General features: G+C 40.8%; 1 long non-coding RNA gene across 1 annotated transcript; it reads left to right on the top strand.

The window, feature by feature from the left end:
- The first annotated feature begins 262 nt into the window (after window positions 1-262).
- LOC140509796 (uncharacterized) lies at window positions 263-6033 on the top strand. Its single transcript, XR_011968922.1, has 2 exons — window positions 263-1917; window positions 5325-6033. It is a non-coding gene; the product is annotated as an uncharacterized lncRNA (long non-coding RNA).
- The last annotated feature ends 2095 nt before the right edge of the window (window positions 6034-8128 follow it).

Raw genomic sequence — 8128 nt, 5'->3', positions numbered from 1 at the left:
ATAACAGTCCCAGTTCTCAAGCAGTTCATACTCTAATTGAAGGACAAATTATACAAAAGAAATCCAGCTATAGGGAAAGTGGAAAGCAAAGTCCTTAGATGATATCAGCAGGTGAGATGACAGTACCTGGGGTCAATAGGGCATAAATGGTAAGTCCTAATGGTCATCTGTCCATCTCACTAGGTGAGATAGAATGATTCCTATGTCATAAACCAAGTAAACAGTCAGGCAGCTCAGTGGGTTCTGGGTGGTCTTGGGAGGGGAGGAAGGAACAAAGTAGGAAGGGTACTCCCAATCAAAGGTGGGTCTTCCTGCTGCCTGAACATCTGGATTGATTCTGGGACAAATGACCTTTATCATTTGATTCAGTGGGAAAACATTAGCATAGAAGTCAGGGTTAGGATACCACATCTGATACTTTCTGTTTGTGTAACTTTGGATGACTCACTTAAACTTCTTCAGCCTCAGTTCCCTGACCTGCAAAATGAGAGGGTTGAGTAATTTGACCTCTGAAGTCCTTTCCAGTTCTAGATTTGTGATCTATGACCTAGTTAGCAAGAATAATTCATGAAGATAAGAAGCTATTCCATGGCCTACTTCCCCCAACCCCAACTGGCCCAGCCCTGCCCAACTTACTCCCCATTCCTCCCATTTGGCCCTAAGTACGCCAAGTCTCTCTTCCCACTGGAGCTTGTGTCTCCAGGTCCAGGTTCTCTTTCCAAAGTCTCCCTCTCTCCCCCAACCCTGCTCAACTGAATTTGTCTTGGGCAGCTGATTTGGGGAACTTTCTGCTGCGTACCCCAGGCTCTTGAATGACTGCTCTATCTAAAGACACATCAAAAGCAGACTTGACGGAAACAGAGTAGCCAAGAGGGAGGAGCTGCCAAAGGAGGAAAATGTAGCAGGTGGGGTGGGAGATATGGGATGCAGACATTTAGGAAGCTGTCCATCAAGGGCTAGACAGGAGGTCTGTCTGAAAGAAGTCATGGCTTCCCATCAATCCAACACAGCCTTCCCTTTGCTCGGATTCCTATGCCAAATTCCTGCACCAGTTCAGACTGTTTCTCTTCAAAAGACTTCCATGGTCAACTCAAGAGAGGAGGAAACTTTTAAAACCTCAGAGAAAGCATTTCAAATCAGAACTGCCCCAGCCTAGCTGACTTCTGAACAGGTTCATGGGATTAGACCATTTGAAAGAAAGACCAAGTCTTCGGATTTTGGAAGAGGTCATGCCTGCTCCTGTCTGCTTTGGTGATCCTCTTGTGTACTGTACATGGGAAGTCTTACACAATGCCAGAATAAATTCTTTGTTAGCAGCTTTAAATCACCCTTCCAGTCTGGGACTAAGCCAGTTTTAGCCCCACCAAACCTCTTACGAGCCTGGTAACAAGAACATTTTCCTTACCCTCTTCTTAACATTGGGTAGCAAATCCAGGCAAGCATATTACTCAGAATTAGGTGGCCCCAGCCATGAGCAGAAGCTTCATTGTTCCCGGATTCTCTGGAAATTCCATAAGCCTGTGGCTCTCTGTCCAGGACCCCTCAACTGGCTCCAAGTGATGGCTGCTACACTTTCCTCAGTTTTTGTTCTGGTTTGCTTGGGTGTGTGCCTATCAGCCTGTTCTGTGCTTAAAGATAGAAAGACCTAAAGAGTAGGATTGATCATCAAATCAGGAAGTCCTCCATGATAAAGGGGTGCGTGACCAGAGGATCACTTTGGGATCCCCCAGAAGCACTTGACCTCTTGGTCATTTTGGAGTATTTGACCAAAATTCATCAACAGACCCCCTAAGTCTGAGAATAACTGACCTCAGGATGGACAGATCCTCGAGCAGGGTGTCACTGGAGAAAACAAAAGACCAGACTCATCATTATAAGGAAAAGCTGGGGTCAGTGAGCTGTAATAAACAACTGCAGGTAAGGCGAGTCCTAAGTGTTCACCTTGGGAGAAACTGGGGGAACCGCAAACTGGGGAAGAGAGCATATAAAATTCCTCTGTCCCTGAAAAAGTCAGTGTTTTGATCTTTCTTGCTGGAGAAATGTCACACAAATTCTTGGCCAAAATGACTTGGCAAAACTTTTTTCAAAGGATCCAAGTTTAATCTAAGGTAAAAGAGTGCACTCTATGGATTGGTTGGATAAATGAATGCTTCTTGTCTTTCCTGGGAGTTTCTATTTTATCTGTTCAGGGAAAAGGTTTTCAAAACTTAAACAGAACTGAAGCCATTTCAAAAGCTTTATCTCAGGAAGAAAAAAAAATTGTCTCCAAGTGATCCCAACAGTAGAGAAAGGAAAAAAAAAATATGAGTTTACAGTTTGAAATTTCGAAGCTAAGCTTTATCTTGGGCTTAAGAATGGCCTTGTATATATTATCTTACCTCTTCTCTCCAGCTGGAAAAGAAAGTCTTATTTCTATCGAGAGGGAGGGAATTAAGAAATAAGCAAAAGTTCATCTGAAGAGTTTGGCTCACAGATCACAGTAGGTTTCTCAGAATGATTTGGCAGAATTTAATCATCCAGCTAACTTAAAAACAGTGACCTAAAAGGAACTGGACTACATTGTGCATCTGAAAGTTCTTAAAATAGAAACCAAACTGGAAATGTTTTACATAGCAAAATGAAGCATCACCTATAAGCCTGAAAGTTTCAGCTCTGAGAGGGCTAATTTGCAAGAGATTCAGGGGAGGAAACCAGATCTGGAAACAATTTGAAATATGAACTTTCTTTTTTAAATAAGTTTTTATTGCTATTTTCCATTTTGAAACATGAACTTTCAATCAGAGAAATCTGAGATTAAGGAATTAACAGTATTACAAAGAAAGAGAAATATTGAATCAATATAAAATGTAATTAAGATAAATTCGGGCTAATTAGGGTTAGTAATTAGGGTTAAAGATAATTTACAGGGACTGTGTAGAGTGGCAGCTCAATTAAAAGCAATAAGGGGTGGGCACTACTGAAAGTAAAAATTCTGAAAGTGACACTCTGCACACAGTGGAGCTACCTCATCTAGAACCCAGGGGAGAGGGCCCAATTCCTGATTCCCCACCAGGATGAAAATAGCGCTTGTGATTTTTCACTTAAATGACCCTCATTTTTGCGCCCTATCAGACTCTCCATTAAGGGCCAGCTTAGAAAGAGGGGGAAAAAAGCCAGGATTTCACAGAGTATTGCAGAAAAATTAAGAAAGTTTTTTAAACCACACTGAGATAAGAGGAACATAGCAAGATCGTCATTAAGCTCTAAACTCCCCTTGGAGAAATATTTATTTCTTCCTTAGGAAGTTGGAGATTTGGGGATTACTAGTATCTGGCCTCAGATACTTCCTAGTTATGTGACTATTTGCCTCAGTTGCCTCATCTGTAAAATGAGCTGGAGAAGGAAATGGCAAACTCTTCTGGTGTCTTTGTCAAGAAAACCCCAAATGGGCTCACGGAGAGTTGGATACTACCAAAAAACAACAATAAAAATTGCTATGGATGTGGAAAAGTAGGTGGAATCAGGAGGTGACCTTTAAAAAGGAATGATTTTAAATTAAGGTTTATATAGGTTTGATTAAATAATTGGAAAAAATTATTATTATATATAACATTATAGTATTATTATTCACAGAATAATTGATCTGTGCTCCAAAAAGCAACTATTTGTACCACATTTTTGTAGCTGTGGGAGCAAAAGACTTTTTGCTTTTGATTTCTGGATCTACCAGTTTGGGTATTTAATACTACTTGGTGTAGAATACCCAAACTGGCAGATGAATGGAATGATTTTTTCATGTGGTTGACTCAGATGCATTCCACATATTTAGACTGACAAGAGATTTTATGTTCATGTTTTAAGTCCTTGAAATTGTTTTATGTTAGGGATTTTATTTAGGTTTTTTTGCATTGAGATTTTGGAAAATAAAATAAATTTCAAGTGATTTTAATTTTGGAATGACATATGGTGGGATTCATTTGTAACGGGAAGATAGATCTTAAGGTCTGAATGCTGTGAATGGGTTGCACACTTGAGCAACAGCTCAGTTTATTAGAGACTTTTATCTGGAAGACAAAATGTTCTGATTAATGACTGTCTTAAGTACTGAAATATATATGCTCTGGTTCAGGGGTGGGGAACCTGTCTGGTGAGCTTAAAAAAAAAACACAGTGAATTGGGACAGGTAAATAGTAAAGCAGACTCTGAGAAGTTGGACATGCTATGAAACCTCAGGTATCCAGATCACACTGCCTTAGTCTGTTGAAATAACCTTATCTTTGGCCTGCTTATCCAGGATGTTTGTGACTAAGCAGAATGCAGCCCCAGGCAGGTGTCCCAAGAACCTTTCTTACTGAGATGAAATGACATTCCAATACTGAAGAACTGTGAAGGTCCCTCCTAGAGTGAATGTCAAACCTGTCCTCTGGAAAGTCAAAAGTTAAATGAAAATTCAGGTCATATGCAATCGTTGGCACCTTTGCTTGGCAGAATGCCCAAAACTTTCAAGAAAGGATTTTTTCAGATTGTAATCTGAGGCCATCTTGGGACTGACTCGGCAATTTAGAAAACCTAGATCCAGGCTGACTCCTGAGTCAAGCTCTGTGGCCTTTTTGGAGCATCAGGAAGAATAATTATGACTTAATTTGCTTTCTTCCCCCAGCTTCTATTAGCCATTCTAGAAGGTTTATTTTTTGCTCTTCCTTACTTTTCCCACTAGATTGGGAAGCAAAGATCTTGCTTCTCTTTGTATTTATTTTCAGTGTATAGCACAGTGACTGGTATATGGCTGGTGCTTAATAGATGTTCGTTGACCAGCTGACTGGTTGACATAATGCACTTTAATAAAGGGAGAGAGAAATGGGTGTTATTGGTGTTCACGGGCTTTACTGGGGGGGAAATAGCTGAAATATTTCTCTAACAGTCCAACAATATTATTGCACTGACTTCATCTGTCAGGCATATAATGTTGGGAAAACAGTTCAAACCAAGAGGCAGCTGGGTGGTCTAGTGGATGGAATGCTAAACTTGAGGTCAGCAAGAACTGAGTTCAAATCCAACTAAGGGTGATTGCTAGCAATGTGAGCTAAACTTTCTCAGCTTCAATTTCTCTGTTGGTGAAATGTGGATAATAATTGCCTCTACTTTCCAGGGTTGGTAGGATGATTAAATTCATAAAGTGCTTTACAAACCTAAAAGAATTTTAGAAATGTTAGCCGTTAAGATAAAGAAATCTCCATATATGATGGTGGTGGTGGGAGAGAGTTATCAGACAAGTTGGTTTTATTCAGATGACTAAATGCTGTAAGGATGAATAGGTTTTGGTTTAAAAGAATATATGTTTTTAGGATGAACTGGAGAGTACCACACTGCTAACTCAGGAGACTTCCAAGTAATTTGAAATTAAACAACTGAAAGACTTTCATCGTCAGATTACTCATTCTTTTAACCAAGAGAGCAGCTGTTGGAAGTCAGGCTCTTCAACGTTCAGCTGTAAAAGGACTTTGGAACCCATGGAATTAGGGCCAAAGGACCCACCAACTACACTCGTAACTTCTGCCCTGACCAGAAGGCTCCCGGGCAACTAGCCTGTATCTTGTCTCCCGTGTCCGGGATAAAAGGTTGTATATTAATCTCTGATAAGAAAAAGATCTTTCTGGGAAGAATTGTGAAAGACTTAATTGTGAATGTGAGATGTAACAATACGTTATGTAACTAAACATTGGGACAGCCAGAAACATTTATTGTTATAGCTCTTCACCTGCTGCTTCCTACCTCAGGAACCAGACATAATCTTTAAGAAAGTGTTTGTAAGCTTGCATGAAGGTTACACAACACCTGTAATGACCTGTTGTTCAGACTGCTGCCATTAAGGGCCATACTTTCTTTACAATAATGTCACTGCATGGGGTAGTAAATTTATTTAACCAGGATTCCTTGTACTGCAGTTCTAAAATAGATCCATAACGCTATCTTATTACAAAAGAAGGTAAGGAAGAAGGTAGATAGTTGGAAATGCTAGACTAGGGATTTTAAAATGAACTTTTTAATAATCTATGGTTTCCTAGTGCTTTTATTTTCTCTAAGACTCTAATTTGACACAACTTGACTGGACTTAATAAGCACTTACACCGTAGGAGAGACAAGCAAGAATTTATCAGATACTTGGGTGATAACGCTAACACTGCACTTCCAGTCTAAAGCCTATATAAAGACTTAAAAAGAGACCTCCTGGATAGTATAATTAGAGAAGCCACTGTCCTTAGGATGGGAGCCTATTATATCAGATCCAGATGGGTTTGGGAGAGAGCTCCCCGTAATTTCTTCACTAGGTATCCATGTAGACTGTAAGTTCTGAGAGAGCAGGGATGGTCTTTTGCCTTTCTTTGTCCCAGTGCTTAGCATGGTTCCTGGCACACAGTAGGCACTTTATTAATGTTCATTCATTGATTCTCTTGAATAATGAGAGATTTTCTAACAGGCAAGATAACTCAGCAGGACAGAACAATGCTTTAAGGTCCAGAATTTCTTGAAGACCCAGCTGTGGGCCAAACATCATGATCTCATTCACTGAGGATGGCCAGACAATTCAAAGAATCAAGAGTTCCTTCTGACCTCTGGCCATGAAGTTATGCCTGGAAGTTCTCAGGTTGGGAATACAGGGCAACCTCTGCTAGCAGTATATCTCCCACGCCTCTGGCTTCATGCAAGGGAGGCTATGCTCTGACCCAGGGACTCTAGGAAGAAGGTATGTGAGACTGTGTAGCCCATGGGGATGTGTGGGAGCTCAGCCTCCCAGGGGAACCTAGTAAGTACTCTGGGAATAATATCAGCTATTCAGTCTGGAATACGAATTAATGGACTTTCTCTGGAAAAGCCACTTAGAAAGGTGGGGTGATAGTGAAGGCATTCCTAAGGGGACTAGAACTCTGGTCATCCCTTTTCCCCATCCCTCAAGACTCACCCCATCCTGCCCTTCACCAATAAAGGCTTACGACCTCCATCAAAGGGAGGAGGTCCCTTTATTAACTCCAGCCCAGAGGGTAGTGATCCCTGAGGCTATGGGATGATAATGAGGTTACTCAGCTCTTCTGGAATTCTAACCCAAGCTGTCTTGTTATATATGATGATTATCTTCTGTTTTGTTCAAAACCAGAGGTGGGGGAACCAGCAGACTCAAGGACAAGTGTGGCCCTCTAGGTCCTTAAACCTTTTGACGGAATCCAAACTTTACAGAAAAAATCACCTTAATAAAAAGATTTGTTTGGCAAAACTTGGACTCAGTCAAAAGGCCTTACCCAAGGACCTAGAAGGTCACATGTGGCCTCCAGGCAGCAGGTTCCCCACCAGGGTAAATGTTACCTGAAATCCTCTAGGCAAAGAGTTGTGAAAGAGGCCATAGGGGTCTCTGCCTCTCTGTCTCTTAGTTATTAGGTTAATAATGATTAGATGAAAAACAAAATAGTTTTTTATATTCTCAAGTCTAAAAATTCAGAGCATGATAGTAGCATTAATATTTATTTTTCTTTGACAACTCCAAGCTCAGTGTTAAATAGGAGGGCTACAATCACAAAAGTTCCCTCAAGGACCTTACATTCTACAAGTTCTTGAAGTATTAAAGATAGTGTTGACCCAGAATATCAGGAGTCCCCAAACCATGGAGTCTATAGTCCAAAGAGGTACTTCAGAAAATGGACCTCAGTTTCCTCATCTGTAAAATGAGGGGGTTGGGAGAGAGGACCTCAACAACTCAGCCATCCTCTACAAATATAATAAAGCTGATATGATTTCTCAAGTAAACAATCCGTGTAAAGATTTGCTTTTTCTCCCCTGCCTGCAAAACAGAAATGCCCTGGAACAGACTGAAGTCTGTCTGCTTCCACACACCTTCCAGCGGTAATTATTTTAATTGAGCCAGGGCTATTACTACTACTGATTTGATCAGTAGTAGCCCCATTCAAATATTCCTGCATCATTTAGCATGAAAGATGTGCTCCACTCTTTGACATTAATTCAGTTTCCGGGAAGAGATTATCTTTGAGACACAAAGTCCCCAAAAATACTGTCCAGTGGAAAACGCACATAGGTCCAAAGACAGCAAGAGTCCACTGCTAGGAAAGCTGCTGTTGGGAGAAGGGAGAGGAGGGGCTAA

Source organism: Notamacropus eugenii, chromosome 6 (genome assembly GCF_028372415.1).
Source record: "Notamacropus eugenii isolate mMacEug1 chromosome 6, mMacEug1.pri_v2, whole genome shotgun sequence".
Classification (NCBI taxonomy): Eukaryota; Metazoa; Chordata; class Mammalia; order Diprotodontia; family Macropodidae; genus Notamacropus; species Notamacropus eugenii.
This window is presented reverse-complemented; position numbering and strand designations above follow the sequence as displayed.